The 22,361-nt window shown below is 47.8% G+C and overlaps 1 protein-coding gene across 5 annotated transcripts in view; it reads left to right on the top strand.

Annotated features, from left to right (window-relative positions):
* The window catches only part of SRGAP3 (SLIT-ROBO Rho GTPase activating protein 3), a 336,629-nt gene that overhangs the window by 165,677 nt on the left and 148,591 nt on the right, over positions 1–22,361 (top strand). The gene's annotated exons all lie outside the window — the stretch shown is intronic.

The following is a 22,361-nucleotide window of genomic DNA, read 5'->3' on the forward strand; positions in this document are numbered from 1 at the left end:
TTGCATCTTTTGGCTCTGCTCTCCTCTGTAATGCCTTTTGTCACAGGCAGGGTCAGCGATCGAGATCTCAAGGTGACTACCAGCTGCTCCAGGCTTAGCTTGTCTTCTACAGCCTTGAGAACGAGGGAGAGCATCTATTAGTAGTTCTTGCGGAAGTCCTAGGGTGGATGCTTATTGGTCCTGCTTGGCCGTGCGCCTATCTCCGAGTCTATGCCTCTCCTCTGGTCAGGGATGCCTGCCTCTCATTGGTCAGACTGGGGGTCACATGATTATTCCTAGAGTTAGGGGTAGAATTAGTCCCACAGAAACCACATGGATTGAGAATGGGAAAGGATGATTTCTCCAAAGGAACATAGAAGTGCTGACACCAGAAGAAGGGGGAATGAATGTTAGGCAGGCAAAACCTCAGATGTCCTCTTCAGCATCCAAGGGCTGGTCTGACTGTCTCCAAATGAAGCCACTGACAGTTGGAGCCCTCTAAATTGTGTTAGGGTCATAGAGCCCTTTGAGAATACCATGAAGGCCATGGGCCTTCTCCCTAGAAAGATAAAGTTGGAACTCCCTGGCATGGCCTCTGAGGTGCCAGTCTCTCCTGCCATCCCCCCCACCCCAAGGTCCCCAGCCAGCCACACTGGTCTCTTAGATGTTCCTTACTCACCATGCTGCTCCCTCCTATAGGCCTCGATCTCATTGTTCCCTCTGACCTAGTAAACACCTTCTGTTTGTATACTTTCATCACACCATGAAACTCTCCTCCATCCCTATGTCAGTGTGGCAGCTTTAACTTTATTTTATATGGTTATTTGGTTAATATCCATCTCTCCCACCAGAGCAGAGGCTCCATGGAAGAGGGAGCTGGTTCTGCTTTCCTTCATATCCGCAGTACCCAGCAGAGTGTCTGGCATGTAAGTTGGTGCTCAGTAGTAAAGGATGAATGTTTGCCCTTCAGCACATATTTTTCTTTGAATTTTTTAGTGGCATACACCTCTGTAGAATCAGTCTCTGAACTTCAGGTTAAGAACCTCAGAATAAAAAGTGGAAAAATCAAGGCATTGGACAGTTAGCTCTCTCAAAGCAGGGCCATGCGACTGAGGACCTTCCAGGGCCAGCTTTCCTGACAATCTAGAAGCTACTGACTTTAGTAGAGTCCCATGGACGATTAATTCTGGGTAAAGTCTGTCGTCAAATACATTTGGGGAATACCACCTAATCTAATATATCCTGCTCTTAGAGATACACAGCGTACATTAATAATAGGAATGTGTTTTTCAAAATTATCATTAGTATAACGACCACTTATTGAGGGCTTACTGTGTGCCAGGTACCTTATTAGGTCCTTCTTATGTATTGTCACATATAATCTCATAATAGCCTTGTATAATAGATGCCATCATAACCTCATGTTACCGAAGAGAAATGAATGCTTGGAGGGCTTAAGAATCTCAAGCTATCTTCTAGGAGTTGGTAGATTTGGAACTCAAACCGTGGCAATCTGACTGTGTCCGAACTCCTTAATCACTGAAGATATGAGAAATCCTATGGTAGGGCCAGTTTACCTTTGTTTAACTCATATTTGTTGATAATGGGACCCCTTTTCTCTCTAAGCAGTTGGAAGGATCTCAAAGATCACACCTAGTTTGGGACATGCTGGGGAAGTACCGATTCATGTTGAGTAGGAGTAAGACAGGAAGAAGGTAGGCCTGCCACGGACTCAGTTCCATAAATGTTCTGGAGCACCCCTGTGCCAGGCATGGAGCTAAGACCATGAGCACAAAGCCATATCCTCATTGGCCAGAGTTACGCAGTGCCCCGCTTGTCACCGTAGCAGACCAGAGCCTTGCTCCTGGGCTGCCCCACCCAGAGCCCACCCGTCTCAGGGTCTTCCTGAGAACACTCAGCTGTGCCTTCCCTTAGTGGAGTACTACCCTGAGTCACGTCCATGAATTAGTTCATAGCAAAACACACCTTTGTTCTGTAAGTGTTGTTTACTGAGGACCTTCTGTGCTCTAGGACCTGTGTAGGGACTGGGGATATAGAAGCAAATAAATACTGTCTCATTTCCCAGGACATCTACTGTCTAGTGGAGGGGGGCAGTTTGGTGTATAGGAAACCATAATAAACCTAAGTACAGGATAAACTGAGAAGTGCCCCATTAGAGATACAGACCACTGTGCTGTAGGAGTTCTGAGATATGAGTGATTGCTTTCTTTTTTTTTTTTTAAACCAAATTAATATTGGTTTGAGACTTAAGCTCATGATGCTAAATGATGCTGGAACATCTGGACAATGGGCAAGCCCAGATGTTTGGCTGACAGCAGTGAGCAACCTTGTGTACAGAAGCACCCTGGGGAGTTCGTGCCCACCTGGGTAGTGGGAATGAGGTGCTGGTTCACCAGGCTCCCTTGGGCTGGGCTGCTAATCACATCTAGGCAGGGCCTGCACGCACAGAATGCCATCGCCCACTGCCCCTGCATGCTGATCTTTTAGGCCACGGGAAGACACCTTCGTGCTGTCCAGCATTGCTGGGTCACTCCCATTCCCCCAGATTACTCACATGAGTCCTCAGAGACAAGTGTAAGCTTTTCATTTCACCGACCTCATCTGTCAAATGCGAGTCAAGATTCCTCCTCACAAGGTGGCTGGGAGCATCAAATGAGATGAAATACACAGAAGAGCTTTATAAATGTCACATATTGTTAAAGACCTGTCAGGGACCTGGAGGAAGGTCCCATTGGAGGAGAAGCAGAGGGTTCTGGTCCCCTCTGCCCCTACTGAAACTCTGTCCCCATTAAACACTAACTCCCCGTTACCCTCTTCCCCTGGCCCCCTAGTGTTTCTAGGGTTCCTCCATGTTGTCACAGGTGTCAGAATTTTCTTCCTTTTTAAGCTATAATATTCCATCATATGTGTCAACCTCATTTTGTTTATCTGTTTACCCACTGATGGACACTTGGGTCGTTTCTGCTTTTTGGCTGTTATGAATCATGCTGCTGTGGGCATGAACATGGTTGAACACCTTTTGAGCATTATCACATACCTGGTGCTGTGCTGGGTGCGGGGGCTGCAGTGGTAAATGAACTTTGATCCCTAGCTTGCAGAGCTTATAGCTTCTGGGAGTGATGTTAAAAAGCAAACAAGGCAATACACACCGTATGAAATTTCTATACATCCTATGAAGGTAATAAACAGCATCTAGGAGAGAGAATAACTGCAGGTGTGGAGGTGGGCAGCCAACATGATGAAGAGGTCTCAGGAGGTGGCCTGAAGGATGGGACAGGTGTTGGAGGGGTAAAGGGGTGGGGAACAGCATTTAGGCAGAAGGAACAGCATGTGTGAAGATACTGAAGTGCAGCAGGGTTGGCAAATTGGAGGAGTTGGACCAAGTTCAGTACTCAGACTGTCACTTTATTGTGCTGTCCTCTAGGGAGCATCCTGCCCACCCCCAGGCCCAGTTGATTACTTCTGGCCCATCCCTTTCTCCACCCTGGCGCTTATTCCAATCTATTCATACTGCTCCTTTGTTCAGCTGTTTCTCTCACTGGCCAGTGAGCTGGTTGAATGCAGGAACTATTATTTTATTTTATTTGGGGGGCATGCTTGCATATCTTGGTAGGTGTCAGTGAGTCTCAGACACCCTTCTGAAGGATGTCATCTGTTTCGCTGACAATTCCCCAAGACCATTGGAACAAAGGGCTTTCTGCCATCTGGGGCCTGCCAGAGCTGGACGTAGAAGCAGCATTAGGACAGTTGGCTCAACCTGGAGGCTCTTCCTCTGTGCCTTCGCCCATGGTGTGCTGAGCCCTTGCAGACTTCAGCGTGCAGTGCTGCCAGTTTCAGCCGACCGAAGCTCTCCTGCCCTGTTGCCTCTGAAGCGGGGAGTGTGGGAAGCATCCTGCCCAGGGCTGGGCCAGATGTGGCCAAACCCCCGCTTCTGGCATTTGCCCCGGTCTGCAGATGTCCAGGGCTGCTGTGCCGGCTGAGTGGACTTGGCCGGCCATGGTGCAGAGTGCTCGGGGGTTGGTGGCCATGGGCCATGCTCTGCCACCTCTCCTGTTGGCCTTGGTAGCTTCCCAGCTTCCTCTCACATGACCTCTTTCTCTGTTTACTTCTCTCTGGCCTCCCTGCCTGCGGCGTCCCCATGCCACCTCAAGTCTGATCTGCTACCCTAGACGCAGCCTCTGCAGCGGCCCCTTCGTGGTGGCCTCATTCCAGAGTGTGTGCTGTCTTTGGCTAACCCTGCTAGCTCATGCTCTTCACCCCCACCCCAGCTCTCTCAACCACTGTGAGTGAGGAATCTGTGAGCTTTTTCATTTTAAACCTACAGTGTTGTATCTGGGGCTCCTGCATTGAATGCCCACAAGGGGATTAGCTCCTGGCGGTGCCGGTGGTACAGAAATGGGTTAATCTTGAAGTCATGGGATGAACATTCCACAGTGGCCTAGCCCAGAGCTTGACTGGAAACAGATGAATGAGGTAGACATGAGGGGAGGCAGACGTAAGCTGGGGATTCAGGCTCTGAGTGCCCCAGAGAGTTGGGGGAAGGCATTTGTTATGGGTTGAATTGTGTCCTTCCAAAAGATGTTGAAGTCCAGACCTCTCAGTTACCTGTGAATCTGACCTTATTTAGAGGTAGTCTTTGCAGATGATCAAGTTGAGATGAGGTCGTTAGGAGGGGCCCTAATCCAATATGACTAGTCTTTATAGAGAGGGGAAATTTGGCAACACACACACACACACACACACACACACACACACACACACACACACACACACACACAGGGAGGGTGCTATGTAAAGATAAAGGCAGAGATCAGGGTGATGTATGTATAAATCAAGGAATGCCAAAGATTTCTAGTAAATCAGCAGAAGCTAGGCAAGAGGCAAGGAACAGATTCTCCCTCACAGCCCCCAGAAGGAACAATCCCTGCTGACACCTCCGTCTCAAGACTTTAGCCTCCAGAACAGAGGCAATGAGCTCTGTTGTTTAAGCCCCCCAGTCTGCGGTACTTTGTTACGGCAGCCTCAGGAAACTACTACAGTGTTCAAGTACCTTCAGAGCCTCTCACCCCTGATTACGGGTCACTGTGCATTAGTTATTGGGTTTCTTCACATCTTATTAATTTGGACACATAGGGGCTATTTTAAGGCATCCAGGCAGAGTTTAATAATAATAATAATTTAAAAAACTTCTAATAAGACTCTAATAAGAATTTAAAAATTTTAAAAAGATTTTATTTACTTATTTGAGAGAAGAGAGAGAGAACACGAACTGGGTGGAGGGTAGGGGCAGAGGGAGAGGGAGAAGCAGACTCCCCGCTGAAGGGAGCTTGATGTGGGGCTGGATCCCAGGACCCTGAGATGGTGACCTGAGCTGAAGTGAGAGCCTCCACCAACTGAGCCACTCAGTTGCCCCTCTAATAGGAATTTAATAAGAAACTTGGGATATCTTTCCAACTGATGTAGAGCTGGGCAAGGGGCAATCAGACCAGTAATCCCACATATACTTTCATAGGGCTTTGCAGTTTACAGAAGGCTTTGGTATTTGTTATCCATTTGACCTTCAGGGCAACATGGAGCATTCCCATTTTGGAGAGGAGAACCTGAGGCTCATAGATGTTCCCTAATTGTCTTCAGTGGCAGCACTGGGATTTTAAACATCGGCCTTCTGATTTCCGTCTTGTGTCCTTTCTGTGCCTTCACAGCTGCCCCTGAACTTAGAGCAGGTGGGACAGCTCAGGGGCAGCTGTGCCCTCACCTGGTGGCCTGAAGAGTAACACATTCTTTTGATCCTTTTTCAGGAGTGAGGAAGAGGGGACATCAGCTTGCCAGGACCTTTCCAGGTTCTCCTAGGGCTCCATGGTGGCTGGGGGTGGGGTGGGGTGGGGTAGGCTGGGGGGTTCTTGGGCCCCTGCTGGAGCAATATCCCATTGTGACAGGGGGCCTTGATAGAGTACTTTAGAGCAGGACACAGCAAGTGGGGAGAGGTTCCAAGTTGGAGCTGGCTGCCTGGGGGGTGGGGGGTGGGGGTTGGCATTCAATGGACTTGAGCTGCCCTCCTGTAGAGGGACTGAACAGAACCAAATCTCGTGGGCCAGACCTTAGAAGCTGGAGCATGATGACAGTGTGTGGTCCGGGCCACTTAGTGGCACTCCTCAGGACCTTGAAAGTGCTTGTTCCTCACTAGGAGTATGAGGCCTGATTTCAAGCCTCTTCAGAGTATGACCTTGAGCAAGTCCGTTGAACTTACCGAGCCTCAGGGCCCACACCTGTAAAATGGCCGGAGGAGTACATCCACCTTGCTGGCAGAGATGAGGAGGAAAGGATATAGTGGGAGCACTTTATAGTGATTGAGCTCAGTGTTATCCATGATAATAGTAAGAGTGAATGTTGGAGTCTTTGGGGAAAAGGCCATAAATCCTGCTGCCCCTGAGGAGCCATAAAGCACCTTTGGCAACTTCTTAAAGGCAAGTCCTGCTCTGCTCCGTTTGCCTGTCTTTTGTTGTGTCTGGGTGTGACTCAAATTCTTTTGCAGTTTTTGGCTTGTTTAGAAAACTCTTCTGGTTTCTATCACCAGAGAGTTTCTTTCCACTCTATCCCGCCCCGCCTCCTCCCTGCCACCACCACTCTGAAGTTGTCATGTGAGTGTTTTCCATGTAAAAAAAATCTGGAAAACCCATTCAAGTCAAACAGAAAGACAATATTCCTGAGTCTGAAGTCGACTGAGTTCATTACACCGCCCTGGCACAGGGTTTCTTCAGGCTTGAACATTCTCCAAGCTTCAAAAGTCTTTCGGTTTGTAGACTTGAGGGGTGTGAGGCTGAGGGCTGTTCATCCTGAAACAGTCATCAACACATCCCACAGAGCGCCACTGTTTTGGTGGTAGTGGTCAAAACTTCTGTCCCTTCTTCAGGGTGAAGTGCTTGCTGGATATTAAATCCACACACTAAATTAAACACACATCTATGCGACTTTAAAGTCTAGACTCCAAGCAGTTGGACTGTCTCTCAAGAAGCTCTAGCCCAGTCCCTTCATCTTGCAGGTGAGGAAACTGAGGCCCAGGGAAAGGGGATGGTGACTTCCTAGAAGGGAGGGACTGGCCCCCGGGTGTTCTGACTTCCAGGATTTTTTCTGTTCTCCCATCCTCCCCTTCAGGGAAGCACTGACGTGCTGCTAGGGGTTGCCCGGGGAGTACCGGCGGGAGCCCTGATTCAGCACTGCTCTACCAGTCACATTGTGGGGCCCATTTAAACCTGGTGAACATGGTATTGGTTGATTCAAGCCATTGTCTACTTCAAAAGGCTTTGGTCTCATTGATCCAAAGTACAGTGACTTTGAGTTTCAAAGTCAAGTGTCCAGATTCATAAGTTAGGCACCCTGAGGGAGTTATTTGCTCATTTACCATGCACCTGAGCTCAGCAAAAATTCATAACTAGTGGTTAATAGTGCAGGAACTTCTCACTGTTCCCAGAACATGCGGTGACATGTAATACCTCATTTCCTTTGTGCATACTGTTCTCAAAGCCCTGAATGTTCTCTCTCCTAATCCCAACCCCCTCTCATTCTCTGCCTGGTGAATTCCTACTCATCCTTCAAGAGCAGTTTTCCTGACTCATTCGTCCCCTCAACCCGTGGCATAAATAGATATAGTATTTCTACAATCTGCCTCTCCCACTACAGTGTAAACTCCATGAGGGCAGGAACTATACATGGTGATGAAAAATGCTTCCTTGGAGCGCCTGGGTGGCTCAGTCTGTTAAGCAACTGCCTTCAGCTCAGGTCATGATCCCAGGGTCCTGGGATCGAGTCCTGTATTGGGCTCCTTGCTCTGTGGGGAGTCTGCTTATCCTTCTCCTTCTGTCCCTCCCCCTGCTTGTGCTCTCTTGCTCTCTCTCTCTCAAATAAATAAATAAAATCTTAAAAAAAAAAAAAGTGCTTCCTTGCAGCAAGGCTCTGTGCTAAGCACTTTACATGCATTAGCTCATTTCATCCGCCATGACATTATAAGGTAGATATTACTACTATCCTCATTTCCTAGATGAAGATACAGATTCATAGAGAGGCTCAGAAACTTGCCTGAGGTTACACAGTAGGTGGCAAAGTTAGGATTAAAATTACTGCTGCCATGTACAGTTGTGCAGGCTGCACAGTGCACAAGGTTATCTGGGGGAGGAGCCAGTAGAGGCTGAAATCTTGTTCTCACCTTGCTACAGAGCTGTGAATGTTGGGAGGAAGGGACTCACAGGCACCGTGTGGTCCGGCCCCAGGCTTCAAGCTCTTAACCACTGCAACATACTAGAAATAGAAATATACATATTTATATTGCCAGTGTCTGGCACAGAGTAGGGGCCCAGACACGGATGAAAGTGAGATTATAAACTAGTAGGCTTTCCTTTTTTTCTCCTTCCCTTTTTACTCATATCTACAGGGATAGGCCATTACTTAACAGGTTGCTTGGTTTAAGAAACATCTTTTAGTTGACATGCCTCCTAGCAGGTATAAAGAAATGGCTGAAAACCCAGAAAGAAATCTCCATTTGGAGCTCTGAGTGTTACTCAGGTGTCTTTTATTCTAAGTAACTTCATTCTGCCAACTCTGGACTTTTGAAAGTTGTTAAGGGGGTGTGAAAAAGCCATAGGCCAGCAGAAACAGGGCTTTTTTTGAAACCAGCTGCAAGAACTGAACATTTGCTGGTGCATGGTGTGCTGGGTTCTGCTTCTAGTCCTGGTGCATGAACTCTGGATCCTCTAGCTGGGCCTCAGCTTGAGTCCTGAACGAGATGGGGCTGCTGCTGCCCAGCCAGGTAATGTTCTGAGAGTGCTTGCAACAGCTGATAACAGCAGAGCTGGTGGTCGGGCCTCTGTCACAGGCAAAAATTGGGCTTTAGGATGAAATGACTTCAGAAATGTCTGTGTTTGTCCAAATCAGGGCTGGGGTCTGGAGAGACCTGGGGAACAAAGTTCTCTCTGATGGGCTTTTGGTCTGAAAAGTCAAGCGGTGCATTTTGCACCTGATTTGTAATTTTGCAATATCTCCTGTTGACATGGAGGCCTACCACTTGCTAGTTGCATCCTTACACAGGTTTCTTAGCCTTTCTGGGCCTTTGGGTACTCTCCATCAGAAGGGGGGAATGTCACCTGCTACTGAGGATTGTGATGGGGAGTCAATGAGCTAATGTTTATGGAAAAAGTACTTTGTGAATTGGAAAGGGCTGTACAGATGCTAAAACTACCATTATTTGTCATTAGCTGGTTTTTCTTGCCGTTCCCTGGGGGCAGTTGTCTCCCAGCTGCAGTGGCTGAGTGAGCTTAGAGGAGGCGTTGAGGGAGGAGTAGGCAGGGAGGAAAACAGCAAGGCATGCTGAGGACTGGAAGGCTTTTAGGCTGGGTTCTTGTTTGCAAGTGGAGAGAGTGGGTTTTGCTTTTTTCAGTCTGAAGTGGGAGAGTTGATGGTCTTCAGCAGATGCCACAGAGTCGTTTGGGAACTGACTTCTCCCCCTTCCTTACGTGACATCCTGGATACTTGGGGATGTTCCTTAAAACTAGCACATCCCAAGGATGGAGCCAGCCCAAATTTGGGGACTTGGCAGAAGAACACAGGTCCCAGCTTCTGCTCCCTCTAGGCTGGTCTCTTTGCTGTCTGCCGGTTGCCTCATGCTCACACCCACCTCCACACTATCGCTCTGATGTTCCCTCCATCCAGCACATCCTTCCCACGCCCATGCAAATCAGATGCATGCTGCAGAACTGTTCACACCTCCATTCATTCCACAAGTACGCGTCCAGTGCCATTACTCAAGACATGGAGCACCGGAGAAGGCTCCCATTTAGGAGGGGAACAGCAGCGGATGCGAAGTTTCATCCAGACATGTCGAGGGTGAGGAGCATCTGGTAGCTGTCCTGGAGACAGTAGGCAATCAGCGCCTGCAGCTTAGGAGCAAAGTCAGAGGATGGCCCGTGGATGTAGGCGTTGTCACATGCGTGTGAGGTAGAGGCACAAGCCCAGGATGACATAAGATGTGAGGAGAGGACAGCAAGAGAAATGATGCCTTGAGGACAGCATGTGTCATACAGTTAGGTTCAGAAGGGAACTAGCAGACCAGCAAGAGGAATAAGGGCCTCCTGTGGGTTGATCCAAATTGGAATGGTGGGAGAGAATGGTGGGCCAGGCCAGGCCACAGGAGGATGCTGAAAAGAGCCCCAGCAGGGGACCACACACAGCCCTTTGAGGATTGACGTCCCCCATTCTCTTCCCACCTCCTGCCACAGGTGAGCTCTTGGTGGTCGGAGCAGTCATGTCTCTCAAGGCTGCTGGTTCACAACAAGGATGGAGAACCCCAGGACTAGAGAGCTCCAGGAGGCTGGAGAACAGGGGTAGTTGGGGGTCAGTTAGGGGCAGAAATGAAGGAATGAGGGGTTGCAACTAGAAAGAGGAATTTGCCAGTTCAGGATTTCAGAGGGCAGTTCCTGGAATTTGACAAGGTCAGGGTGGGCAGAAGATTGTTGGATTAGTGAGGACCAAGAAATGAAGTCAGGGTGATAATTGGTCATCAGCATGGATGTTCAGAGGGCCCCAGACGAGGGCAGAAGTGCATGTCACGAGGAAGCTGCCTACCAGCAGCCAGGTCCACAGCTGCCCTTACGGGTGTGGCTTGGAGATCTGTCAACGACGATTGTTAGTTAGGCCAGACACCCAGATATACTATGCTTAAATATGTCAGCCGTCGATCTCTCTCTCATGTGACTGTCCCGCTGGCTCTAGCTGTCAGGGAGGCCTGCTCGGTGAGGTCATGCAGGGCCCTGGGCTCCCTTAACATTATGGCTCTGCCATTGTCTCGGGTGCTGTCCTTACCTACATGCTGATGCTCGGTCCCGTGATGTCTGCTCACATTCCACCGAAAAACACTCAGTCATGGGGTCACACTCAGTGCAAGGGAAGCTGGGGTGGTTTTATCTGGGTCAGCTGTAAGCCCAGTGAACATTCTGTCCTTGTGGATGAAGAGGGGGAACGTTTGTGGGACCCTCTAGCAATCTGGCACCGATGGCTTTAAGGATTCATCCAACAAATATTTATTGAGCACCTCTTCTGTGCTAGGTCCTGGGGTTACTGAGGTGAAGGAGACAGACTCGATGCCTGCCCTCATGGAGCTCACAGCTTCTTGGGTGGTGTGGTCTTCAGAGGAAGAAAAGAAGGCCACGGAGTGCTGGCTGTAGGCAAACCATGTGAGGGCCAGGAGACTGTCAGCCTTCCCAGGAGAGGGCTGTGAGGAGAAGGGTGCTTCAGGGAAGGCTAAACTTGGGCTTCGGCAGTAGGTAGAGGAAGAGTCATTCATTCACTCATTCATTCAACAGGGACTCACAATGGGACGCGGTGATAAGTGAAAACAGGTACAGTGCCCACTCTCATGGGGTTTTCTTCCTTATTAATTGGATAATCACATGTATGGGATGAATAATTACAACCTGAGATAGGTAGGGCTTTGAAGGAGCAGAATTTAGATCTGTGAAAGCTTTTACCAAAGGGATCTGACCCAGACTGAGGGTTCAGGGAAGGAGGACTGACCATTTGAAAGATGAATGGGTAAGGAGTGTGCTGGACCAGGGGAACAGCACCCCGAAAGGCCCTGGGGACGGAAGGGCTGAAAAATGGCAGTGTGGCTGAAGCAGAGTGGGGTAGCGGGAAGGAGAGATGTTGGAAAGGTAAGCAGGGGCAAGCACACACAGGGCCTCAAGGTTCTGGTAAGGATTTTGGCCTTTATCCTAAGAGCCCAGGAAAGCCACAGAAGAGTTTGAAGCAGGAGTGACATGACGAGGACCCTGAAAAGGGCCAAGCCTGTGAGGCAGTGTCTTTGCAGCTGAAAGGGGGTTGAGAGACAGAGAATAGGGAGGACAGAGAAACACCTTGGGTAGGGTTTGTAGCTCACAGGGATGATGGAAGCAGGGAGTTGAGCAGAGGGAGGGGCAGGGCAGGGGCTCATTAACCTCAGGCTTTTCTCTGGAACCGAGCTGTGAAGTGGTGTGCCAGGGCCTTTCCCAGGAAGGGCTCCATGGCTGCCTGACTTGCTGGCCATGATGGTGGGCACCTCATCCCAGCATAGCCCCTTCCCAAATGGTGTGACCCTCCTTTCCTGGCAAGAGAAGACCATGGGAGGATGGCCTCTGCTGGGGTCCTTTATCCCTGTCATTGTGGCACTGGTGACTGGCAGGTGAGCTAGGTCCTGCGGTGGGGGGAGGGGGGCTTCTCTGGGTCCACAGGGCTGGCTCCAAAACTGATGGGATCATGGGGGTCCATTCACCGGGAGGCTAGGGAATCAGGCTAAGCTGGGTGCTGGACTTGGAACCCTAGGGGAACCTCTATGTGTATTATTTCCCAAGTGTGGGGACTTTACCTGTTTTCCTCTCTGTAAAAGGAGGGTCAAAGGGAAGGTCAGCTAACAGTGAGGTGCAGCATGCATATCATGGGCACTGATAATATTAATATAGACTATCTGGAGTACAGGGTGGCAGTGAAATTCACCTGAAATGCCTACATCATGTAATGAAAAGGAAGACAATTCTTGAAAGGAGAGGCTTAGCAATCTCCACACCAGATGTCTTCATTATAGGTGTCTTTCAGAATAACCGTGTGTGTGTGTGTGTGTGTAAATTGGCCTGGAGGTCAGGGGATTTGGGGTCCAAGCTCAGAATCAGCAGTAGTTGCTGGGCAATCTTGAGCAATTCCGTTTCCCAATTTATATAGTAGATTAGTTTGTTTAAATGCACAAGGTCCTGAAAAAGTTCAGCCCGTTTTCAAATCCTGCTGAGCCGTTTACCAGCTGTGTGACTTACAAAACCCCAGAAATAATATTCGCTGCGGGGAATTAAAGGAGGTGCCCCATCGGAGGTGCTTCATTCACACAGTCCTGGGACAGCGAGTGTGCGTTAAATGGAAACAATGGGCCCCAAGTTCCGCAGCCGCAGAGTTGAGCTGAGTCTACCCCAGGGATGACAATGACAAGGGTTTCCACTGGTAGTGTCAGAGTTTCCTATGAGTGTTCCCCACTGGTGGGATCCTGGGGTCTCTGACTCACCCCTGCCTGGCTTATGCACAGGCCCCAGGTTCGACAGCTGTCCCGGGCCGGGGCTTGCCGGAGGACTGGAGCGCTGATCCTTGCTGTGGTTCAGGCCAGGCTGATGGCCAGGATCCCAGCAGTGTCCAGAAGCCCTTTGGTGGGGTCTGCTGCTTTTTTTCCAGTATGTCCCCCACCTCCCACCTCGCCTGCCCTCTCTGTTTTGAAAGCAGCAGCTCTCTAGTTGGGGCTGAGTGGCAGAGTGGCCTAAATTTAGCCCTCGGCTTCAGTGGTGAGCCACAGGTGAAGACCAACGGGAAAGCAAAGAGGCGGCCACATTCTCAAGATACCTTTGGTCAAGACCATAAACAGAGCAACTGTTAGGCCCCCAGAGGGGCCCACGCCCTCTGCTTGTTTTTGAGGGAAGACTGGAAGACAATCTTACTTCCTCTCCGTCTGCCTCTGCAGTTGACCCGCCCTCAAGGAGGCCCTCGGACCCTGCTGCCTCAGCTTGAGCCGCCAGTTGGAAATGTTCTGTCCCCTGGGAGTGGGAGCGCTGGGCTGTGGGGGCAGGCCCCGCAGCCTGTGTTTGGTTTGGCCGGATCTCATCTAGGTTTGGCTCAGACAGACCAGGCCTCATTACGCGGGCGCCACCCCCCTCAGTCTCAGCCAGGGTTGCTGCCTTAGGAAGCCTGATCACACAGGTCTGGGGCAGAGGATGCTACTAGTAAGCGCTCACATTTATTGAACACTTGCTCTGTACCAGACATTGTTCGAACAACCTCATCTTTAGCCCATTTTATCTTCCTAATAACCTAAGAAGGGGGTACAATGATTACCTTCTTTTATAGATGAGGGAAGTGAAGCACAGGTAGGGTAAGTAACTTTCTCAAAACCCCATGGCTAATAAGTGGCAGAGCTGGGAGTGAAATTCAGCCCACCTCCAAAGCCCAACCCTTGACCACTGTGGTCACTGCCTCTGTCATATAGCTTCGTGCTTTTGGAATCATTTATGTATATTATGTATAATATGTATACTATGTATATTATGTCAATGAATCCTCAACACACACTATGAGGTAGGTACTCCTATTATCATTCCCTTTTTACAGAAGTGGTAACTGAGGCTCCGGCTTGTCCAGGGTCTGGCCAGGAAGCTGTGGAGTCCAGCCTGTGCCACCAGGTTGTAGAGCTTATGGTTCCTAGCCCTGTCTACCCCCACTGACCCACTCAAAGCCAGCTTCCCTTGCGTGTGCTCCCACCTGAGCCCCAGATTGTCCTGGAGCCCTTTGATTCCATGTTGGGAGGGTTGTCCTCACTGTGGTTTATCCTGCGGGCTTCCTCACAGAAGCCTGCAAATGCAGGAGAGGGAGCACGAACAGCTCCGGATTCAGAATTGTAGGCAGCAAGCTCCACGCACAGGTGTTGCTCTTGGAGCCCCAGATATTAGGACTGAAATAGTCCACGGGTTCCTCAAGGATAAGGATTCTTTGCAGTTACTCCATGGGGGAGGGGGAGTGTTAAGGGAGCATCTTAGTACCCCATTCGATATTTTTGCTTTATCTATTGCATATACTGAGGTACTTATTTCATTGCAGCAAAATATACATAACATACAAAACTTAACACTTCAACCATTTTCAGGTTTGCATGTCAGTGGTATTAAGTACATTCACGCTGCCATGCAGTCATTACCACCATCCATCTCTAGCACTTTTTTGTCTTCCTAAACTGAAACTCTGTCCCCATTAAACACGCACTCTCCATTCCCCCTCTGCCTTGCTCCTGGCACCCACCATTCAACTTGCTGCCTAAATCTGACTGCTCTAGGGACCTCCTATACGTGGAATCATACAATATTTGTTGTTTTGTGTCTGGCTTACTTCACTTAGTGTGTTTTCACGGTTTCTCCATGTTGTAGCATGTGTCGGAATATTCTTCCTTTTTAAGGCTGATTGCTATTCTATGTCTGTGGCACATTTTTGTTTATCCATTCATCTGGCTGTAGACACTTAGTTTGTGTCTGCCTTTTAGCAGTTGCAAAATAATGCTGCTATTGTATATTAAGGTTTGTGAAAAAGCTTGCTTGAAAAAAAAATTTGTCTGCTAAAAGAAGTTTGAAAACCACTGCCCTGGTCCAAAGTTGGGGGAGGTAGAGACTGAGCAAGTGTGAGTCAGGTGCCTGTGCATGAGGGCCAGAGCCAAAACTACAGCCTTTATCCTCTGCATGCAGCCCTTCCCCCCCTCCAACTGCTGATTCCAATGTTTATCAGAGGAAGGAACGAGAATGCAGCTCTGTCTTGGGGGCAACTGCCCTGTGTTTCCCAGAAACCTCCTGGAGCTGCAGCAAAGACTGGAGTCTGCATTTATTGAGTGCCTGTGGGACCCACTGTGGAGATGGACAGAGCAGGGTCTTTATCTTACCTCTGCCTCTCACTGGTTGTGTGACCTTGGCCAAGGTGTTCACTTCTCAGAGCCCAGGTCACTGTGAAGATCAAATGAGATGCTGCATGTCCAGGGTGTCCTGGGCAGCGTCTGGCACACAGTGGCCACAGGAAGAGGGAGCTGCAGCTCTATGTGGCACTGCTGGGGATAAGGAGACCGACAAGACAGGCTCTGGCCCCTGAGGGTTCTTCTTAGTGCATTGGATCCAGAGTCACATGAGGTTGATTTGTCCCCTTATCAGTGATATTGACATTTATCAGTTGATTAAGGTGGTGTCTGCCAGGTTTCTCCATTGCAAAGTTAATTAACAAGTGTTTTATACTTGTCAATTAATTAGTATTTAATAAGCATTTTGTGGGAACTGCTCTGAGACTATATAAATATTCTATCCCTCATCAAACTTTCACCCTGTAGTTTTCACATTGTGTTTTGCCAAATGTTGCTTTTATAATTCCATCATTCCTTTTACATTCATTATTTGGAATTTTACTGCAAGGCAGAGCTTTCACTTCTCCTTTATTTGTTCATTCATTCATTCATTCATGTCAGCATAGATTCATGAATTTCTGTTTTATTCAGTGGGTTATAATCTGTAATCATGCATCATTTATTTTGATGCTCAAATTGTTTTCTCTAACTTTGAAGGTACCTAACTTAGGTGTCTGTTGGCAGGGGGCTTCCCTTCCTGGCTGCAGGGACCCCTCCATAGGGCCCCTTGACTGTCCTTACCACACGGGAGCCAGCTTCCAGAGTGAGTGATCCCCCAGAGAAGAGTAAGGAGGAAACCACAATGCCCTTATGACCCAGTCACAGAAGTCATGCTAGTGCCTCTGCCACATTCTATTTATGAGAAACAAGTCACTTAAGGAGAGGTGAAGGATGCTTGTAGGCCCCTTTTGAAGAGAGGAGGTCAAAGAATTTGTGGTCAAATTATAAAACCACCATACAGTATGTGAACTCTTACTAACTCTTTCATCCCTAGCAGAACCCCATGAGGTAGGCATTACTCTGAACGATTAAGTTCCTTGCCCAGGGTCAGACAGTGATAAAGCTGGGATTTGGATCCGGGCAGCCTGGCTCCTGGGCCCATGTTTTCAGCTACTACCTGATCTGACAGGGCCTTGAATCCTTGGCTAAGCTGAGCCAAGGAAATGGAGGATTCCTGGAGGTTTTCAAGGGGAAAAAGACATGATCCAGCCTCCTTGTGGAGGGCAACATGCAGCAGAGTGCAGGATGATGGGAGAGGTGAATGTCCACCTGCCTTCTCAGATGGGGCCTGCATGCAGATTCCTTTTCTCCCTCCATAGTGGGGCGGCCTGTCTTTTCACCTGCTGCTTTCCATCTGTTCATTTTGCAGGTAGTTAGAAAAAAAAACAACAGTGTAAATAGTTTTTTAAAAATGGTCAGGATGATCCTGCTGGCCTCCCTTTCTTGGCAAAGTGTCAGAGAAGGCTGGGTATGGAATACCTATAGTGGTGGTGGTGGGGTGGGGAGTGGAGAAAAAAAATGGAACAATATGAGACATGGTCTTTACTTTCAGGAGCACGTTATTGTTTGGAAGAGAAAAATAGAAACACAAATTTATTTAAGACCCCGATTACATATAATTAACAGTTAAATCATAGGGCCAGTGGTTGTGTCTTAGTTGCCTTTATATCCCATCACGATGCATAGCAGCGTGCCTCGTTTTGCTTATTGATTGCTTGTGAAGTGAATGAAAGACGGATAGATGGTGTCCTACCGTGGTGTGACTGTCAGAGACAAGACGGAGGTGGGTGGTGAGGACAGGTGAGCTGGCCAGGAGAGGTGAAGGTTATGAAACATCTGGCCTCAGAAGGCAGGATTAGGAGACTTCGCAGATGTCAACAGCTGAGGAGGTGTCATCAGGGATCTACAAGATTGACAAGCACCAGGAAAAGGGCCAAGAACTCAAGGACAGGCAGATACCAGAAGTCAAGAGAGGTCTGGCATGGGGAGTCTGGGGACAGGCAGGTGTTAGCATCCGGAATCTAGGCGGAGAGGCAAAGAGTTACAGCCCCAGGACCAGAGTACAGAACATGGGCTGGAGCCAGGGACAGACATGCTTTGCCCTTTGGTGCCCTCTGAGCTCATATGGGCCTGAACTGGTGTCAGAGGGGTTCACTGTCAGGAATGTGAGCAGGAAGGGACCTGGGTGAGTTGGGGAGGCTCCTGTGGCTGCCCATGGGCTGTGCCAGGGAGCTTGGAGGCGGGGAGAGGGTTTCATTTGAGCCAGCCTACTGCAGTGTCCTGCAGATGACTGAGGCCTTCACACCCCCAAATTCTGGGTTATGGTGCAGACTAGAGTGAGGGTGAACCTACTCACAAGGGACTTCTAGTATTGGATTCCTTAGGAGAAACCCAGGCCTATAGTGCAAATGAGACCCAAGGAACACAATTGCCTTGGAAGCCTGTCTGCAATTCTGTACTTTTCCTAGCATGCAAAGAGATAGAATAGCTTAAATTTCTCTATAGAGAAGGTTTAAGTTCGTGATTTGAGCCTCAGCTTTGCTACTTCCTTCTTGAAGGACGTTAGGTAGGTGATATGGGATAATTCCTCACCTGGAATATGGGGATAATTAATACCCACCTCCTGCGTTTTTGGGAGAATCACTTCAATCAGCCATGTGAATGTAATTGTTTGAACAGCCAAGTGCTGTGTGAACCTAAGGGAATATTACTGTGAAATAAACTTCACCTAGCAAAAGCCGAAAGAACTTAATATTGTCAGTGGATCCCTCTTTACATAGGATCCTGGACATCCCAGCCACGTTCACAGGGGAGCTACAGAAATGACTCACTGCCCTTCTGTGGCTCACGGAGCAAAAACTCAAGGAGAATCTGGTTAATAAAACCCTCCAATTTGACTAGAATCCCTCCTCACCCCCAACTTTTTGTAAAGGACTGGTTGGTGTCTTCTGTGAGAGTATCATATAGAATCCTGCCAGCTTTGAGAAGACAAGACAGCCAGACAGAATCCCCGGGTGGGTCACATGGTTTCAGCCCAGCTAGGAAGGGGCTTTGCACTTACACAGCCCTGCTGTTCCAGCCAGGCTCAGTACTTCTTGGTAATACCTGCAAGAGTTATTTTAGTTGGATTTTCATAGAGACCACAAAAGGATTAGAGAAAATAACAGCAGCTGTCATTCACTGAATGGTATAAGAGCAACCTCTGAGTCTGAGTTTCCCCTTAAAGAATCTTCCCTCAGCCTGAAAATACTCCTCTAAGATTACTCACTGCATTACTTCCCGTATAACCAGAAGTTGTCCCTGCTGCCTGTTGAAGTTTGTATCTGATCTGTTTGGTGTCTACATATGTATGGGCTGTAAATGTATGAGTTGCCCTCAACCCTGTGACCTGGTTTGTATTTTCCTCTTAGGATCCTCTTATTTTAATTCCTGGTGTCCCCCAACATCGTTTAGAGAAGGCTGATTGTAGAATGGCCAAGAATGGGAGCTCTGGGGACAGAGTATCTGTCTCATAGGGTTATTTTGGGTTGTAAGGTATGTAAAGTGCTTAAATAGTGCCTTGTACCTAGTGAACACTCAATAAATATCATGGTTTTTTTTTCAAGTAACATACATGGTATTCATTACCCCTAAGAAAAATATACCCCCTAGAAATATAAACATCTTGAAAGGTTCACATAAGTCCATGGATCCATACTTGGAATATTAAAGCAAACTAAGGTGCTTGGCAGTACAGAGTATAGTCGTGATGAACATTTGTATTTATTTGTGAGTGAAGGGTACAGGGGATGCCCCTTTGAGGTGCTAAGTCCTGCTGTGCTGGGCTGCATCCTATATGTTGAAATACACACCCAGGTTTTTCCCTTCTACCCTTACTTTCCCAGAACTAGTTGACGTCAGCTGGGAGATAGATTAGTAGCTCTTGCTTCCCTGGCCAGTGTGGTTCTTCCCCACTCCTAGGCTGGAACCTCAGTGCTTTAGTGACAACTACCCCTGGAATACAGTATAGGGAAGGTAATAGGTCTCCAAGTCAAGTGCCCCATGAGGGGCAGGGTTCCAGAGCCAGACTTATGGCTTGAAATATGGGACTGGAATTCCACTCCTGGGAAGGAAGATTGGAAAAAAGCTTCTCTTGCTTGCTGCCCAAGCTTATGGCAGATACAGAGTGATGCACCAACATGTCCTTGCAGATGATACCTGGAAAGTCACCCAGCAGCTCAATGGCAGGACCTGCAGTGTCTCCTATTATTACCATGGTATTTAAGCCCTGCTACTGGGGTCTCATTCTGCACTGGGGACTCTGGTGAGCCAAGAAAAGCCAACTACAAAATGCTAGGGGGCGGGGGAGAGGGGGTTATGGTGAGAGAGAAAGAGAGAGTATGCAACAAACAAAACAAACCTCCTGTTCATGATGAATATACACTTCTAAATTCTAAAACACTCAGGAGGAAAGCTTTGGCTAAGGAAAAAGGAGAAAGAAAGAAAGGAATATAGTCAGTGCAGTCAACAATAGGGAGGTGAATTCACAAGAAATAAGAGCAAAAGCTAATAATGACTTCAAAATATGTGTGATGAGGATCCTCAAAGGGCTGAAGAAAGGAGTAGCATCTGTAAAAAAAAAAAAAAAATAAGTAGTGAAATAAAATGTAAGCAGAAACAAAACAAGAATGCAGGACATAAAAAGAACAAATTAGAATTTCTTTTTTTTCTTTTTTAAGATTTTATTTATTTGAGAGAGAGACAGCGAGAGAGGGAACACAGGCAGGGGGAGTGGGAGAGAGAGAAGCAGGCTTCCCACCGAGCAGCAGCCCAATGCGGGGATCACGAACTGAGCTGAAGGCAGATGCGTAATGACTGAGCCACCCAGGCGCCCCCAAATTAGAATTTCTTAATAGAACCTCAGTAGATGGGGGAGCCTCAATGCTGGACATAACCGAAGAAAGATTCGTGACTTAGGCATCAGAGTAAGAAATTGAAAATGTGAAAGAGCAGTTGAGAGACACAGAGAATATGTATACCAGTGTACGTCAATCAGAGTTCCAGAAGAAGAGAGCTGAGAAGCAGTATTTGCTCTTGAATTCACATTTTCCCATAACTGAAGAAAGACATGAGTTGGGATCGAAAAAAGCACGGTGACTGACAAATAAAAATAAATCTACACCATATATCAAAGTGCAGCTTCAGAATCTCAAGAATGCAGACAAACTCTTAAAAGCTCCACAGAGGAAAGAGAAATTACCTACAGAGGGGTAACAATTAGCCTGACAGCAAACTTCTCATCAGCAATAACAGCTGCCAGGAGACCATGAAGAAGTATCTTAAAAATGCTGAGGAAGAGGAGCTGTCAACCTAGAAGTCTATGCTCAGCTAAACTAGCACTCGAGAGTGAAGATGGTACAAAGCATGTTCAAATATGCAAAAAGAAGGCGGTTTAGTACACACTGACACTTCCTGAAAGAAATATTAAAGTGTGAACTTTATTCAGAGGAAAAGTGAATATTGAGATTAAAAATGGCATGACCAAAAAAAAAAAAAAAAGATTGAGCCTAAAAATTGGTGATTATGTTGGCTGCAAATTTACATAACTGTTGATTGTATTAAATAAAAACTGTGCGCCCCCTCCCCCCAAAAAAGTGCAAACAGGGCAGTTTCTACTTCCTTTCATCTGATCCTTGCTGTGTGAGAAGCAAGCCCGGTGTTGCCAGATCACTGATCTTTCAAGACAAGACACAAAGCCAGGACTTTTATGTGAAGTCTCCTGACTTTTATGGGTTTGCAACAAATTCAGAAATTTTTAATGTGCCAAACTCTTCAACACTTTGTGGATTCAAGAAAACTTCACAGTTCAATCCCAGGTTTTGGCAGAAAAAAAAAAATAGAAAGAAAAGAAAAGAAAGAAAACTTCATCCAGCCATTCAGCCTGCCATTGGTGACCTCAGGTACAGGCACTATTTCAGTGTCCCTTTGGCTCTCTGGTTTCTATCGCATGAGCAGGGATGCCTTCTCAGAAGAGGTGGTGCTTGGGCTGGGAACCGAAGGAGGAGAGGAATTTAAGGAAGTGGGGAGGGGTGGGAAGGGTACTTGAGACCTGGAGGTAGGAGTGTACCTGGAGTGGTTTGGGAAATCACGAGTTTGATGGGGGTGGGGTTTGGGAGGAGGAGGCAAGGTTGGTTGGGGCCAGAGATACTTGGATATTGTCCTGTATCCTCATGTCCTCCTTAAGGAACATCTGGCAGTTGGTCTATTTTGAGTCACAATGTTTAGTGTCTTACATCATTCCCCAGGGATGGCCATGGTGAATAAATGAACCAAACAGTTTTGGTGAGGAGGGTGAGAATGCCAATGAAAAAGGCAAGAAGAGAAATCCAGGGACATATGGGAGAAGATGTGGTGGATGGGATGCTTCCCAAGGAGCTATGTAATGTGTCAGCCAGTCCTTTAATTAGAAACAGTGATGGAGAAAGCATGGCTGCAGTATGGTAATTCACGTGGGTTTCTCAATAGCTTCAGTCTCTGCTTCTGCGTTTTTCTAAATGGTAGTGTTGCAGTGTTCTGAACCAGCTTGGTTCCTTCGAAATAGAACCACAGAAACAAATGGAGGGGGGCGGAGGTGGGAGTGGTGGAGGATAGCTGGGACGTGAGTCAGGAGACCCAGGTTCTGGTCCTGTTCTTCCCATCAGCTCCTTCACAGGCAGATCTGCCTTACTGGGGTTTGAATTCCAAAGTCAGCATGTCAGACCATGCCAGTTCCTGAAATTGCCCCTAAAGTATAATGTACATTTTTTTTAGTGTCTATAACAATATACAGTAACGTGTATATATATGTATATATATACACACATGTACATATACATATATATATATACACACACACACACACACA

This window comes from Halichoerus grypus, chromosome 1 (assembly GCF_964656455.1).
Source record: "Halichoerus grypus chromosome 1, mHalGry1.hap1.1, whole genome shotgun sequence".
In the NCBI taxonomy this organism is placed as follows: domain Eukaryota; kingdom Metazoa; phylum Chordata; class Mammalia; order Carnivora; family Phocidae; genus Halichoerus; species Halichoerus grypus.